Here is a 16,636-nt window from a genome sequence, read left to right as displayed (position 1 = left end):
GGTTGGGTGCAGCACTGGCTAACTCAAGCTGGGCTGACCATGTGACTACAAGACCAGGGCCATACCTGTGGTCCGTGCACCTCAGAGCCAAGTGAAACGCAATCAATTCACGTCAAAGCAATCAGCCACCGGCCCCAGGCACAATTCTCACCCGCTGAGCGGGGAGACGGCGAACACTTTCCACACCTCGCTCCAGCCTGTCACTGTGACCTCAGTCAACATGTACCGCCATACACCTACATATTATCATCAGCACTGGCTCGCACATGAGTGCCTGCCGACCAACCAACCAACAATACACACTCGATGGGAGGCTCCTGCTCCATGTACATTAGTGGCAGAGAGCAAGTAGCTAATTATAAAACCACTCTGGGTGCCTGGTTGTTCCTCGGCATTGCTGCTGTGCTGCTCCATGCAGAGTGGGGAAAATGAGCCTGTCAACTCAGTCCCAAGTTGCTGTGATGAGTGCAAATGAGGTATGGCCCTGGAAGCCTCTTGGGGAGCTCCATGAGGGGAGGTGGCGCTGGAGGGTGTGTAAAGACAGACACACACACACACACACACACACGCGCGCGCCGAAATTGTAAGCTGTCAGGCAAAGTGGGTCAATATGTGACAAACAAGAGGGACTTTCAGATCCTCGTGCCAGCCTGCACAGTGTGATTGACCAACTGGTCTGTGGCACACCGGGGCTGGGTTCAGACACCCAAATGCCCACTGATCATCTGGTAGTTTTAGGCTGCAAACATATTGTCCGCTCTTCATATAGACTGTCTGATATGAGCATTCCTTCCGAATGCCTCCGTTGTGCTGCACACTGTTTGGGGGACCTGAAACAAAAGAAAGCAGCACTTTCTTTATCCGAGTTCCTGCGTCAACGGTGCTTGTGTAACGATGTCATTATGGAAGCACACGGGAAGTCACAGCATTGTCCACGGAAGTCCGGTGAAAGTGCAGTTACTCAAATATTGTACTTTTTGTACTGTACAGTACAATTTAAGGTACTTGTCCTTTGCGTGAGTATTCTATTTTCTTCTACTGTATACTTCAACTCCAGTACATTTGAGAGGCAAATATTGTACTTTTTTAACATAATCAACCAATAAATTATGATGTATTATTGTAAATTAAACTACCATGCAGTGTATATAGTAGTTAAAATGAGCTCCACCTTCACCAGCTGCAAGGAATGTACACATTAATGCATCAAAAGAAACATTACACATTATTTTTAGTAACTTTAATACTTGTAATAATAAAAGTAATTTTAGTACTTGAACCAATTCTTGTATTTTGAACCCGACTACGCTTGCGGCATCATCTACGGCAATTTTGTTTATATTGCTACGGTTCCCTTCTAGACACAACTTCGGTGTAGAAAGCTATTCCATAAGCACCTTTTATCATTTTGAAAAGTAAAATCCAACTCAAATCTCAAATCAAATTCTGCTCATTATTTCATTAGCACTGTCTCACCACCGCATTCCCCTGGAGAGCATCTCATGGATGGGAGGGCTGGACTGTACTGACACTCGTGATTAACTGTTGAGAGCACCGCAGCTGATCATCAGCATCATCAGTTATATAAATCTGGATAATATCAAATGGCATTAAATAATTGCAGCACAGAGCGTCGGTAGTTTTCAATAATATCTTCTAATACTGTGCATATATCCCCAAGTACAATATAAGTTTTCATCTAGTTTTTGTGTGTGAAATTGCTGCAGTGAGTGCAACTGTGCCGTCAGGCGTTACAAAGAGACATTCTAGAGACCTTGCGGTGACTGCCACACACTCTGCTTTCTCCAGTGACCTCACCTGCCACATCTTTGTTCTCTTGATCGGGTGGTGCAGATGATATATGATGATTACTTACCGCATCCCCTACTCTCTCTCACGATGTCGTTCTATCATTTTTCTATGTATTGTCCAGTTGTGCTTGGATGTTTTTGTCTGCTCAAATTTCAACCAAGCATTTACAAAGAGGCCATGTCCGAACGCGACAGTAGCGAAAACAACTTCTAAATAACATACCTTTCCTTCTTTCCTTAGTTGCAGTTGGTTTTCCCACCTGATGCAAACCTTACCCTAGAACACATGATCCGTGCCCGAGACCACTTTTTCAAGAGGACTCGGGCACGGATTGACCAACCATGCCCGAGTTCGGTACACAGTATTCACACGAATCAAACGAACAGGACTTTGGGCCCGGGCCCCTGATATGAAAGCACCCTAACTGACGGCAGTGTGTGAGCTCATTTCACACAGACTGCTCACACACTCGCCTGCCATGATCACAGCCTCGCATGTGCACAGAACAACCGGCTTTGATTCCACACTGCTTTGATTTATCCTCTCTTTTCTTACCTTTCTCTTTTCATCTGCATTCCTCCACTCCCTCCCTCTGATGAGGTATTATTAGCGGCTGCTCAGATTTTTTTTTCTTCCATTTTGTGATTGACAGCCAAGGTTTTACCTTCCCCTCATTTGCATATTATGCCGTTTACTCTCTATTCCTGCCACTAATGGTGATGATTCCCAGACTGCCATTCCTGAATTAGTATGCTCCAGCCTGGGAGTCAGGGCTGCTAATCAGAAGCTGTGGTGAGAGGAGAAGGATGGCTTCAAATTACATCCTTCACAGTCAACAGGAGGTGCACATGAAAGTGCGACATCCTGCCGTTTTTCTCCAAGCTGAGGAAGTTTGCAGATCGACAGTGACAGCACCCCGCTTACCTCTGAGACACCGACGAGCGCATCTCCAATTAAATGCCTCCTATGATTTCCTCTATTAATAATAAATGCTTCTGAGCTCCACGTATCTTTTGATTGGTATGTGTCTGTGAGGCATTTTAGTACATGCACACATTAGCGTGAGCAGCATGTTTTCTCGCCATTGTGTGTGTGTGCATTCCTCCCAGGAGAGTGTCCATGTGCTGTCCCCTTTCCGTGTACATTCACTGCAGTGTTACGTTTCATGTGGTCTCCACCTCCTGTCCGTGGCAGTGGTTACTTCATAATCACGACTGAAAAGCCATAACGCGCTTCTCTGGAAACTGAAGATGCCACATTGGATTTCAAGAGGAAATCTGAAGAGGTGCCTCTCTTCTCACTGCTGAGGTAGATGCCAGGAAGCTAGAGACAGTTTTCCTGGAAAAATGTGTTGCAGCAAACACCGTCTGTCCCTGTGACTTCTGCACAAACATTGGTCCTGTTCCAGAACACCAGGAGTACTGCTACTCTTTAGTAAAAGCATGACTTGGCTTTTATCACCACGATTAAAGATATGGTACATACAATAGGTGGAAGCGCACTCCTCATCATAATAACCATCATTGAAGAGACACTGATGTCTAAGTGGAGGGCAAGCCTTTTTTCAGGGTAATTTGCAAAAATGCAGGGAGCCAATGAGGTGGATAGAAACTTTCCCATAAATAAGTCTGGAAAATGTTTTCGCAGAGGACAATGAGGCCGTCTGGTGAGGGCATGACTTCAAAATGAGTCATCCACCTGGTTGCTCTGTTTCTCATTTAAATGAACACAGTTAATCACAGTGGTCTATCGTCGCTAGGCTGGAGCTAATGCATCCTGATAGCTGGTTTATTTACATCTCATATCACTACTTCACAGCCCTTTGTATTCAAATGTCTTTCACTCACTGCTGCAGCGTTCATTCCACCTCTCCGTTCTGCAGATTCATCTGATTTTGCTAATGCCTCCAGGACTTAATCAATATGCATGACTTAAGGTGTTAGTTATCAACACACGAGTGGTTTTTCAGGAAACATTATCCTCCTTCGGCTCCTGCTTTGTACCTGAATAATGTCATCTATGGATGGTCGGTGAGAGCATGTGGCGGGTAATCAACAGACATTCACTGTGGCATGTCATGGTAACAGAGGATGTCATCCCAGAGGTACAGGGAGAAAAGATGACCATAGCATGTTGTAGTGACAAACACTTGTGATGAATGGCCTGGGTATGACCTTGGAGGTCTTTCTCTCTTTACCCTTCTCCTCCTCTCCTCTCATTTGACAACCCATTTTATTCCGACTCTCCAGTCACGTTTCTCTGAACCAGCCAGTGGAAAAATATCCTTTCCTCACGCAATTTGTGTCACTTTACCGCTGTGTATGTATCCACTGGAATTTCCACTTCTTAATTAACACCTGAACAATAACAACCACAGCTCAGTGCGGTGCACAGACACGCTTTTCATCAGTCACGCAAACAAATCTCTAACCCAGAAAAAAAATAGACTTCCACAAACATCCACTCTCGGTTTTTCTCCGAGATGCGGAAATGTGACTTCCCAGACCTCAAATACAGGCGGATGTTTCGAGGGGAGGCGGTTATAAGCCAAGAAGTGAATGAATTTAAGATCATGCAATTGTTGCTTGTGTTTACCAGACCATGTGTATATAGTCCATGGACAGATTTAATCCTGAGTGTCACTGCTGATCTGTGTCAATAGGAAAACACTCTTAGCTGTGTGATGCCACAGTCAGTAGGACCTTTGTCTGTCGGGCCAGACCAGGCTAGTCAAACTGCCATATGTGTAAATTAGGCATAGTTGTATTGCACAAACGGAGGATACTGAAGCAACTGCACAGAGGCAACATGAGGGATGTTGCTGTTTGCTTAGCAGACATGTTTTAACTCTACAGATTAAGATGTTTGCAGAGAAAGATTCCAAAGTTTAGAAACTGACAGGATAAAAATTCATCTTCATGGTTAGATTAAAAATCGCCTTTCCACTAATGACAACTGTCAACGACTCACTGACGACGCCGTGCTTAAATCATTCGCTAGGAAAGTGAGCATGAGGTTTCCATGGTTCTGTTATGGCAGGTATAGTGATGCAAATGCACACAGACATGCACAAACAGACACATTTGCAGTAATGAAAAGGGGAAGGAGATGGCACTTAATACACATTCACAAACTGGAGCATTTTTACCAGTAAGGGCAGTGTTTTTACCTTTTGAGTCGGTGTGTTCGTCAGGGATGGGACAATATTGGATTTTATCTTGGATTGTTATAAAAGAAACATTCACAATAAATTGTAATGAATTTCCATTATCAGGATAATCCTCACATGAGGGAATTTAAGAAGCTGTATAGCTCGCTATCATGGTAAAGAAATAGAGCCTGATAAAATACAAGAATTATCATGGAAGCAAAAACAGTCCTGGAGAAACCTACTGCAGCGGGACCTACCATAGAAGTGGTTTTGAGCACTTTGCTAGGTGTTGCAAGATGGGTGTATAGCGCCGTAAATGCGTGGGTAGGAAGTGGGGAACTGGTTCAATTTGGCACCACGGCCGGTGTGATCCCGTAGCAAGATGGTCTTTAGATGATTTTATAATTACTGTTTGGCAAGTTGTAATGAGTTTCCCATTTGAAATTAATCATTGAAAAGGTAATTACTTGTAACTCATTATATTACTTTTCCTGCTTTGTCAAAGCTTCTATTGAACAAGTTTAACACTCTCACATAAAATATTCTGCATTTATTATGTGTGGAAATAGAAAACAGCCCCAGTGACAATACTTTAAATGTAGTGGCAGTGCCAGAAAATGTTCAATAGGGTGGCCAGGATGGTACCATTGATGATGTTGGGGTGGCGCAAAAATCACTAATAAATGAACATAAAGATGCATCTAACTAGAAAATGTGTTGGTTTTTTTAGGCACGTACAACACTTAACTACATTATTTGGAACTCCGGCAGTCGTGGTATAGATCAAATGATATTCAGTGTATCCAACTTTTTTTTTCTAATTCTTGCAGGTGAAGTCAAAGAAGCTTACACTATAGTGTTACAACTGTTCAGCTTAGCTTACGGTATGATGCTCAGCAGAACTATAAACTATGTCACTGTATCATCAGGGATACACAGATGCATAATTAAAAGGAGTTTTTGAATCCGTCTGATGGCATTAAAACCAATACATATAATCAACACATAAAACCAATAATTGTTGGTTCTGAATAAATGTTAAATCTCAAAAAGCTGCAGAGACGGGCCTTCCACACAATCTTTCTTCCAGCATGGCTGCCTGTAACCATTGGTAACCACTTTCAAAGGAAATTGCAGAGTAGGTAATCTCTTTTTAAACTTTTTCTTGGAACATGGAGGATAAATGGGCATTCTGTGAATGGCCTCTATTGAAATCTTTTCCATTTACGTCTCAACTTTTACATTTGAGGAGGAGGAGGAGGAGGAAGAGGAAAACCCTCTGACCTGGCCCGCTGGGCTAGCACTGAAAAATAACACTCTATAATGCCAACATTATACTTATTACAAAACCAATAATGTATTTGTATTTGGATCCACTTGTCTCAAACTAATAATATTCTTTTTTGAATCCGTCTGCAGCCATAACTGTCGCACATTCATCTTACAACAGATGTATTCTGCAATTATTGTGATCTGTAGCAAAGCGATTCAGACAATAATCAAAGTTCAGCAAGTAATCTAGGACAGGGTAGAATATTCTGGCTCAAACAGTTTCCTTGGTGTGTTCAGGGCGCTAACCTTATGGGGACATTACACTATACACTATGTCCATCGAGCCTTCTTCTCTGTTTTTCTTTTTGGAATAGGTTCTGTGTTCTGTGTTCGGCAATCTTTAAGACATCTTTCCAGAGTCATTCGAAGTAGGATTCATCCCTGTAATCTCAAACATTGCACAAGGGCTTCAACTGCATCCACAGCTGAACCTAAATCAAGAGATGACTGTCAGAGAGATATTTTACATCACTAAAAACCTTCGTGCATGTCATCAAAAGTCCGATGAGCTGCAAGTCAATGTGAGCGAGCAGGCCCCGTGCATCAACCGTTCTATCTCCGCTGTTTTCTGCAGCTATTTCCTCAAGGACACAGATAATAGCAGTCTATTAAGTACAGTATGGTGAGCCATATGCCGGCAAGCCCAACTTGTTACACTACGTTTTTGAAGCTCTCTGGGTCCTCTGTCATACAATTCTGTGTATAAAGCCACTTGGTGTGAACATAAGAGCCCGATATATATATATATATAGTCTCTGCAAAAACTTAAAGAAGCATCCAGCTTGTGGAACTGCTTCGACTGTGTCAACAAGAAGATGATTAAGGCTATGGGCATTACAATGGCCGTAAAAGGGCTGCTATGTCGCGACCTTACTACGAAGTTGAATGCCAGAGTGCTTGCCACTCATGACAGGAGCGCCATCGGAAGCTTTCCCAGCCAGGTTAATGCAGTGCCATATCTCTCAAGAACCTGGATCATTTTTTCTGTCAGTTCTGCAACATTGAGGTTTTTCTGCAAAGTGCCAGAAGCTTTCTTTTGCAGCTTTCTTCTCCTACTACTCTGTATTAATACCTAAGCAGTGCGGAGATCTGTTCCTTCTTATTTGTGTCTTTAGTTTCATCTTCCATAAGAACAATGACCTCACTTTCTTGATCTCATTTATGATTGAGGAGCATTCCATATTCAAGCCTCCACAATTTCATTCTGCATCTGGTGGCTTGTGTATTTTGCATTTTTAACAAATGGGTCATGGTTGCCAATCGCATCCAATATAACCAAAGTTTCCCCTGTTGTCTGCATCTCTTGTCTTCCTATGAGCCTCTTGTGATATATTTTTGGGTTGCAGTTAAAAGTAAGACTTAAGCTACACTTTTTATGTTGGTACGATTTCCCTGTATCTTACTGTGTCCCCTAGTTAAGGTACTCATTAAAGATGCATTACCTTGTTCTCCTCTCTCAAATTCCTTCCAAGCCATTTCATTCATGTGAGCCTCTCCCTTTGCCTGTACAGCAAACCCTCCATCTCTGAACGTTGCCTTTTTTTCCAGTTCTAATATCCCAAGGCTGAAGTAAACACCGAGTCTGTGTTGAGGAGGCCAAAGTGCCTGCATGCGTAGCAGTACACAGAGTCCTGGCTCGGTGACTACTCGAGCTATGAGTGTATAATGTACCACAAGGCTTAAAGTGTATTCACTCGGTGCTGATTTCCAAAAGGTTTTATAATGCATTTGTTCTAAATTATCTGTTCATCATATAAATCAGGTATACTCAACTTGCAAAATGACAGGAGGTCATTTGCAGGAGGCCAGTTGATACATTTTTTTTTTTTTATATTAATATTTCAAATATTTATTGATGGAATTATTAAACATTAAAGGCCCATAACTCGTTTTTAACTTGGCACATTGATTGACACTAGGCCTATACTGTATATGATGGATAAATCCAATATTTTACTGCATTTAATAGCTGCAACATGCATTTCAGGACATCCAGCTTTTCCTCCCGTGGCACGTTTTTGGGATAAACATGCTCTATTCGTCTATTTTGATGCTTTTTATGCACTCTGGCACCTTATTTACATTAAAAGCACATACTAATTTAATTTCATTGTGAATTAGAAAATGGTCAGAAGGCACCCTGTCTGATATTCATAGAACACACTAGTGGACGTCAGAGAAGCTAACACTGCAGTGGCAGAGTATGTGTGAGAGAGGTGGTACACCTGGAAGTTCACTTGAGCCAGTGCTCTTCTTTCTTGCTCTCTGAGTCTGCCTGTTCGTTTTCCATCTCACCCTGTCTGTCACTCTCCCGGCCTCAGCTGGCTTCTTCTTGCTGCTCTTATTGAATGATATATCTGCTGTCCGTCTCTTGATTTTTCCTGAAATAAAACACCTATGCAAAATGCAGACTATATCAACCTTACCATCATTATAACAAGTCCTAGCAAAGTTAACTAAATAAAAAATATGTTTGCCTACTCGATTTATAAAGCCATGACAGATGTCTCTGTAGTGAAAACCAGCTCATTAGGATTTATTTCAGTGTAGCCAATCTAATCATGCAATAGGTTAAATCTTGCAGCAAATGTGTGTTAGTGTGTTTGCTATAATGTTTTCTTTCATTATCTAAAACAAAATCCCCCTAGCTAATGCTAACAGTTTGCTGTTTGTTCCTCCTGCCATGCCACTGGCTCTACACTTAGCTAAATAGATACAGTCAAGGATGGAATAATTCAATTATTAATTAAATGAAATCTTCCTTCTGATATTATTAGCTTATCTGTAATTGATGGTTGGTTTACTAGTCTTGCCAGTTGTCAAGTCTCTAGAGGCACTGGCGCATCTAAAATTGTTGTACAGAAATGGTATAAAACCCAATTTTTCTGCTCAAGAAAAAATGCCCCCCAAAAAACCTAATACGACTGGGGTGGCCAATAGGGTGGCCCAGGCTTCAGTCCCTTTTTTACCCTACAAATTCCAGTCCACACGGCAAAAACGCCCTCCAACTCTAAACAACGCCTTGGTGATTCCTGATTCACAATACTAGTCCCTAGCTAACAAGTCCCAGACCAGTCTGTCCGTCATCATTCAATCAATACATTCTCTCCCCAATGCATCAAATACCACAGCTCAGACGTGGAGGAGCACTGACCGAGCTGCGGTATTTTATGCATTGGGAGTGAGAACGAGATGCCATCAAACAATAAAACACTTAGCAAGCAGATCTCCAAATTGTTGAAGCAAGAGCGCATTACTGGGATTAGTAAGTAATTGCAATGTCTTCACCAAATCTCAAATTGCAATTGCTTACACTTCTCGTTACAGATAATCACATAGCTGTTAAATTGCCTCTCCCACGGTTTCTCGCCTTTTCCCTTTTCAGGTATTTTCTGCTTTCCTCATCTCGAGCTGCATCTGTGTGTTTTTGGTCACTTCCTTGATAGTATTGTATTGTGCAGTGGAATCATTAATTGAATGGAAAAAAATCCACATCAACACTGTTGATTGAAACGGCTAGTTAGTACTCATAGCAACTGAGCAGCAGATTATGTAACGGCACATTACGATTTTTCCAGAAGTCTGTATTTGACCACAACATGAGAACAGTGTGAGCAGGATGTAGATAACTGTGCCTGAGAATGAAAGCAGCTGCAATTTTGCACAAATTGATATAATTATACAAGGAAAAAGGTCTATTGTACAAGAGGCAAACAGTAGTGCGAGTACCAAATGCATCAGGTTCAAACTCCAATGTCAGGAGAACACTGAATATATTTTGTCCACCAATAGCTTGAGGGGAAGCAAATTATAAATTACAACATTTAATATATAATAGTATATTAAGTATATATAATAAAATATCTCCTGGAATGTACAAAATTTCAGAAATGGATACCGAGGATAGTATCTCGTACATACTTATCCTGTATGGCTTTCCTTAAACTTCCACAGACTCCCACTATTTGCCTCTTCATGGTGCAAAGATGAAATGACAGCGCTGTATTCTTTTCTTCCATAACATAAGAAAGAAAATCATCACTAAGACATAAGAACACCAGAGGTGAAATGACAGTGTTTTCAGTGTTAAAACATATGAATACTTTACCACATATGAAGGCTATAATTGGTTAACTGAGCCTTCGCAACGCTGCTGGGTTCCCACAAGCCACAAAAGATGAATTAAATTAATTAAATTTCTTAATTAGCTCAATTGTTCTCCCTGTGCTGACACAGTAAAGTGTAAATGTCAAAAAAATCAAGGGTTTAGATTAATCTCATGCTTTTCTGTAGCGTTCAATAAAATGTTTTGGAGAAACATAATTTCATTAACATAATTATAATCTCAACTTTATATATATATATATATATATATATACATAGACAAATATGGTAACTAAATAACAAAACAAAGAAGTGAGCAGTAAAACTCTTCCATACATGCACAAATGTACACGCATCACCGTTTTCTTATTACTCTGTTATAAGAAAAATCTGTTTGGAATTCAAATTTACAGCATTTTATAACAAACGCATTCAACCATGTACTAATCGTATTAACTGTGCAGAAAATGTGCAGCAAACTAAAATTGCGTGCCCCTTAAAGAAAGTGGATTTAGGGGATCTATTGGCAGAACTGGAATATAATATTGATCAGTATGTTTTCTTTAATGTATAATCAGCTGAAATTAAGAATAGTTGTGTCTTAGAATGAGCCGTTTATATCTACATACGGAGCGGGTCATCTTCACAGCTCCAGCTGCCAATTAACTGAAATAACTACCACTGAGTGGCACTGAGGCACCCAGCACAAATGCATCATGCACATCACATTTTGAGAATCTAATATGAAATCATTTTAATTCAAATACAAGAACAGCATCCTTTATTTTCATTAGAGCTTTACTTTCTCTAAAAAACTTCTTGTAACATTTAGAGGCTGCAGATTGAGATCATTAACTACGCAGAAATTCAGAGCTTCTCTCGCTCTGCGGTGACTTTAATCATTTCAGTGGCCGTCGGACAAACCTTGATATCTGCAGAACTCGGTGTTGAGAAAGCTTGCTGTGAATTTGGTATGACAGCATGTAGTATAATAGAAGTGTCTGCTCTTGTGGCTCTTGTTAGATGAAGAATGGGCCGCCTCCACACAGAGCCCTTTGCCATATGTTTTTTGTCTGCAGGAGAGTAGTGTGATATGACCTTTAATGGCTGGCAGGCCAGAGGAGAGCACAGGACTTATAAGAAATGGCAGATCTGCAGTTGACCTTTAAGAAACCCTCATATTGCATTAAGACCCTTTGATCACTTGGATTATCCACTGCAGTCTGGGAAACTCACTGGATCATTTGACCAGCCAGCCTGTGACAAGGTGCTAAGAAAGAGGAAATTACACATAAAAAGGACACAGACTTTTGTCTAAAAGCATAATTTGTACCTATATTAGGGAGGATATGTATGTTTCTTAGACTATGTAAAACTCATCATTTTAAACCTAAATAATCACAAAGACATACAACACCAGTCACGTCAGCAACATGTAAAGCATTTGCCAATTTCCGGGTGAACGGACAGTTCTCAGGAGTACAGAGGTTTTTCTTGTCTTTGTTCTCATGAGTCAGTTGAAGTTGTGTTGGGCGAACAGATGATCCAGTCTGATCACACCATATGAGATGAGCTGAACGGATCAGAGTCGCAGAGAATATAATAGACTATTCTGTTTAAAAAAAGGTCACTCTCAGTGACGTTTATGTCAACCACTCAACTTTCAAGTAACTGAATCTATTGAATTTGAAATCTGCCTAGTCTCCTTATATCAGAAGAAAATATGTCAATCCTGTCAGACGGCTCCAGTTGCCGGGTTTAACGCGTACATTTTTCTTTTTTCATGTTCAGAAAAATATAGTAATCTGAGCTCTATGGAGAGGAAATGTCTTTTTTAAACTTGTAATAGCTTTTAGTGTATTGGGATGGTCAAGTATTTTTTCAACAAATAGATCTAATTGGGGGTGAAAAAATTAAGATTTGTTCACGAGTTCATTATCCATTCAGTGATTATTCAACAACCAAGGTCTTCAGCTTCCTGATGACCTAACACATGGGCTGTTGGTCATTTTAACTTCTACTATCACGTTATCACATTTTGCAACAAAACTCTTGATATGCCTTTCTAATGTCCTAAAACAAATCAGTTGCATCACCAGCTAGCTGCTAATGGTTCTCTTGTCCATTTAGTGCTGGACTCTCTATTAACACTTCGCTCAATATTTTAATCTCTTTCAGTAATTAGTATTATATTGTATCTTACTTAAACAGACCCTGTGTCATTCGTCATGAGCATAGTGTTTCTTTGACATTAACTAGACGTGTTATTGTGCTGCCAGACACACGGGTGCTATATTATGAATCTGAAGCTAATTATGGGAATCCCTGGAGATGTTAGCAGTTGTTTTTAAACCAGGTGCGACATCTTCCATCTCATCTCAACCTGCCAAACTGCTGCCAAAGCTATTGCAACCAGCATAGCTTTGAAGCGGAGTCAGTCAGGTGTTCATAACTATAGCCTTAAGGGACATCAGTAAGCTTGGGGAGACCCCTTTGATACAGCCCCTTCACTCTCAACTCCACCCGTCATTAATATCTAAATCACTGCTGTCCCATATGGACGAGGTAATTGACTCTGTGATTTAAAGGCAACCTGACCACCTGAATTCTCTGCATGCGTCTCAGAGATAAAACATGTAAGATTGTTCTGTTAATCTGTTCACAGACCTCTTCCCTCGCACCGTAGAAATCCTGTGACCCGTCAGCAATTCTAGATTACCGTAATGTGAAAATCTTCCCATCTGCCATAATTACCATGTTACAAAGAGCTGTCTTAAATTACACCAGGCATAATGGCTTTGTGCAATGGGAGTTAGAACCTGCTACGTGTGTGTGTGTGTGTGTGTGTGTGTGTGTGTGTGTGTGTGTGTGTGTGTGTGTGTGTGTGTGTGTGTGTGTGTGTGTGTGTGTGTGTGTGCTCACAGACATACGTATATGTATGAGATGCACACAATGCTGATTTGGCAAAGATGGGTTTAAAATACACAAAAAAACCACAAAAGCAACCCTTGGGCTAATAAAGCCAATTTGTGAAAATATCACTTCTTGAATACTGGTCTATTTGTGACAGACGGATAATTGGCTGATTCACACTTGTTCATTTCATTATGGGGAGGAAATCAGGTTTGTCAAATATGATGTGTTAAAAGACACATTTTAAAGTTAAGAAAAATCCTACATCTCCTAACTATGTCTTTTCATTGGAAACAAGTGACATCCGTCTCTGACGTCTGTCTAATTTTAATAAATAACGATTATTCTGCAGCTCAATGCCTGCTATTAGAAAGTCCCTGTCTATCGTTCGTCTTCCCCCAATTATTTATGTGCTCCCTGTTTTAATTGCAGGTTTGGGAAATACCCAGTGCGTGTGGCAAGTGGCATATTCTGACCTGGACAGAAAATTACAGCCATTCAAAGGCAATGAATTTCAATCACCTTTCTTGTCCGCTCTCTAGATTGGCTCTGTGTCAAACTGTCATTGGGCTCGCCCAAACATTTCAGAAAACGTGTGTGTTGACATCATTCATGTGGACTCGATTAATCAATCATTTAATACGAGGTGAAATAGAACAGGAGCACAGGTACAAATGTGGAGACGCGCACATTAGCCACGTATCTCATATGTGATCCTAAATCGGATTTCTTTTGCAATGGAAATGGTATTTATTGAATTCTACTTCTCTCTAGATTGACAGTCGTCACAATTATGCGCTGTGAATCCATTCACATCACAATCCCACCAGTCCAGGCTCTGACTCTTCATCGTCTCACACCTCGGTATAAGTAGCAAAAAGCCATGATTAAAACTTTGCTCTCTTTCTCCTTGTGCTCGCGAACATCTGCTCACAAATTAGCTGGCTTCCACTGCACATCAACTTATGATTGAAAGCATAATCACAGACTTTAGTTGCCTCCTTGTTTACTTCCGATGGAAATGTCAATAGTTATGCAGTTATAACCAAAGTGTTGGACAAATTAAAACTGACCAGATATTGAAGGAAGTCCGGGGGTCTTTATTAAATTAGCATTAGGAGTTATTAGCATTCATTTTCTGGGAACCCTACATGTCTGCACCAAAGTTCATGACAATCCATCCAATGATTGTCGGAATATTTTACTAAAAGCCCAAATGTTTAACCCCTTGGTGGGGCTAAAGGTGCTACCAGAGCATGGCTTAAAAGTTTGAAAATGAATTTTGTACAGTAGCTGTTAGGAAAAGTGTTTAGCTCATCTTTTTAGTTTATTTTTCCATATTCCATACAGTCAATTGTTTGTCTAATGATGTGACATCATATGTATTTCCAGCAGCTACAACACAGTTACATAAACAGAAAATAATTAGATTATCTAAAACAATAAAACATATTTTTGATATAAAGAAATGGATGATAGTATCTTCACTTGATAGTATTGGATGCTAAAAACACGACCCTCAAGACATGCTGTGTTTTTATCAAGGTAAAGTTACTTTTGCTTGACTCGATGCTTTGCCCTTACTGTGCTAGCTTCATCACCCTGGTCGTTTTTATTCCTACATAAAGCTGCAGTGCAAACTTCCATAGCTAAATGCTGCAATCTAGGTTTGAAAATGGTCCTAGTTTTATCTTTCCTAAAAGATCGAAGGGAATTACAACTTGAAATATGAGTTTCTCCTTCATTAAGATGTTAGAGATTTAGTAGAGAGCAGGATTTAAAAAGCTGTCATCTTAATTTCCATGACAACGCAGTGTTGTCTTTTAGTGTCCTAAATCTGTGGTGAACTCTCATTGTGTACAGTATTTTTACAGCATGTTGCATATGCATTAAACAAAGAATCCGCAGCAACCGAGGACTCTTCTATCATTTAGCTTGACACTTTTGGGCCATTGTGCATCCACTCAGGTGGGTGTCAAGCCTCAGGAAGAAAATGACAGTCTAGCAGCTTCAAGCTTGTGTTGTTTGTGCTGACCCCCCACCTGTGAGATTCTGCCACACACGACAGAATAAAGCTGCCTCTAAGCTCTTAAGATATGTCCCTCCTGCTCACAGATCTGTCTGGAGAGAATGACCCTTTGTGCACAGTAAAGTGGGCAGTAAAGCCAGGAGGAAATATCTGCCTTGACTGTTAATGACACTGCTTAGATAAATCGCCTATGGAGCGCTGTATTTTTCTCCTTCACTCTCTCGTTTGATGTTGCTCTTCGTCTTCTCTTCTTTTTTTTGCCCCGCCTCACCTGAGTCCTTGTCTATGTGCAATACACTACAAAAATGTGTTTCCACAAAAGATGTACTGTTGACCCCTGTTGACTTTTTGCTGTTTGCCGTTCCTTACAATTACACCGGGTCTGTCTCCAGACAAATCGAATGGGCCAGTTTGTCTCTCTGACTGTGTGCTGCGCTGACCGATCAATGGGCATCACAGTTAATACCCTCTCTCGTTTTTGTCGAGTTGTGGAATGTTTATCGCTGATGGACACACCCATTGGCTGTTCTTCTCTTCGCCAGATCAAGGCTTTGCTCCCCCTGGGGACGACCTGTCGATCCCAGGCTGTTCAAAGTGATCTGAGTCACTGTCCACAAAAGCAATAGTTTTCTCCTGCTCCCCCTCCTTCTCTGTTTACTACTTCCTTACAGCTCTGTACAAAGTTGTCTTGTACGTCTTAATGGAAAGAACATTGTTTGGATCAATTAATCAAATAATCAATGGGCTCTGGGGAGCAGGCAGGATAGAGTCCCAGGGAGGAACATGGGACTCAAGGGTCGGGTTGTGTGTCTGGAAAGTCCTCAGGTTGGCAGGTCGTTAGAGATAACAAGATCATTATTGACAAACAGGAAAAAATAGGGTATTCTTCTTTAACATAGCAAAAAATAAATACATCTGGAGTTGTCTTGTCTAAATAGCTTGACAAAGAAAAGAACATGGACACACGCAAAACATTTATTCATACTCCAAAGACTGACGCTATCATTTTTTGTGAAACAACAGCACTTAGTTGCACTGCCAAGTTTCATTATATCTGACAAATCATCTTTCCAGGATTCTAATTATATTTTTGAAGGATAATCCACTAGCTTGTGTTATGTTGTAACAAAGCAACTCCACAAACAAACAAACACACACACACTCACACACACGTGCAGTTATCTGTTTAGGACGGGACCAGAGAGGCTGAGGCTGTGAGAAATACAACGGCCTGTACGAAAGTGATATCAAACTTAAATGTGCAGAGGTGGCGTGACCTCTCCTCTTCCTTGTGG

Source organism: Anarrhichthys ocellatus, unplaced genomic scaffold (assembly GCF_004355925.1).
Source record: "Anarrhichthys ocellatus isolate YVR2014 unplaced genomic scaffold, GSC_Weel_1.0 scaffold3, whole genome shotgun sequence".
NCBI classification, from domain to species: Eukaryota; Metazoa; Chordata; class Actinopteri; order Perciformes; family Anarhichadidae; genus Anarrhichthys; species Anarrhichthys ocellatus.
The sequence above is the reverse complement of the archived record's forward strand: the minus strand, read 5'-3'. Positions refer to the sequence as shown.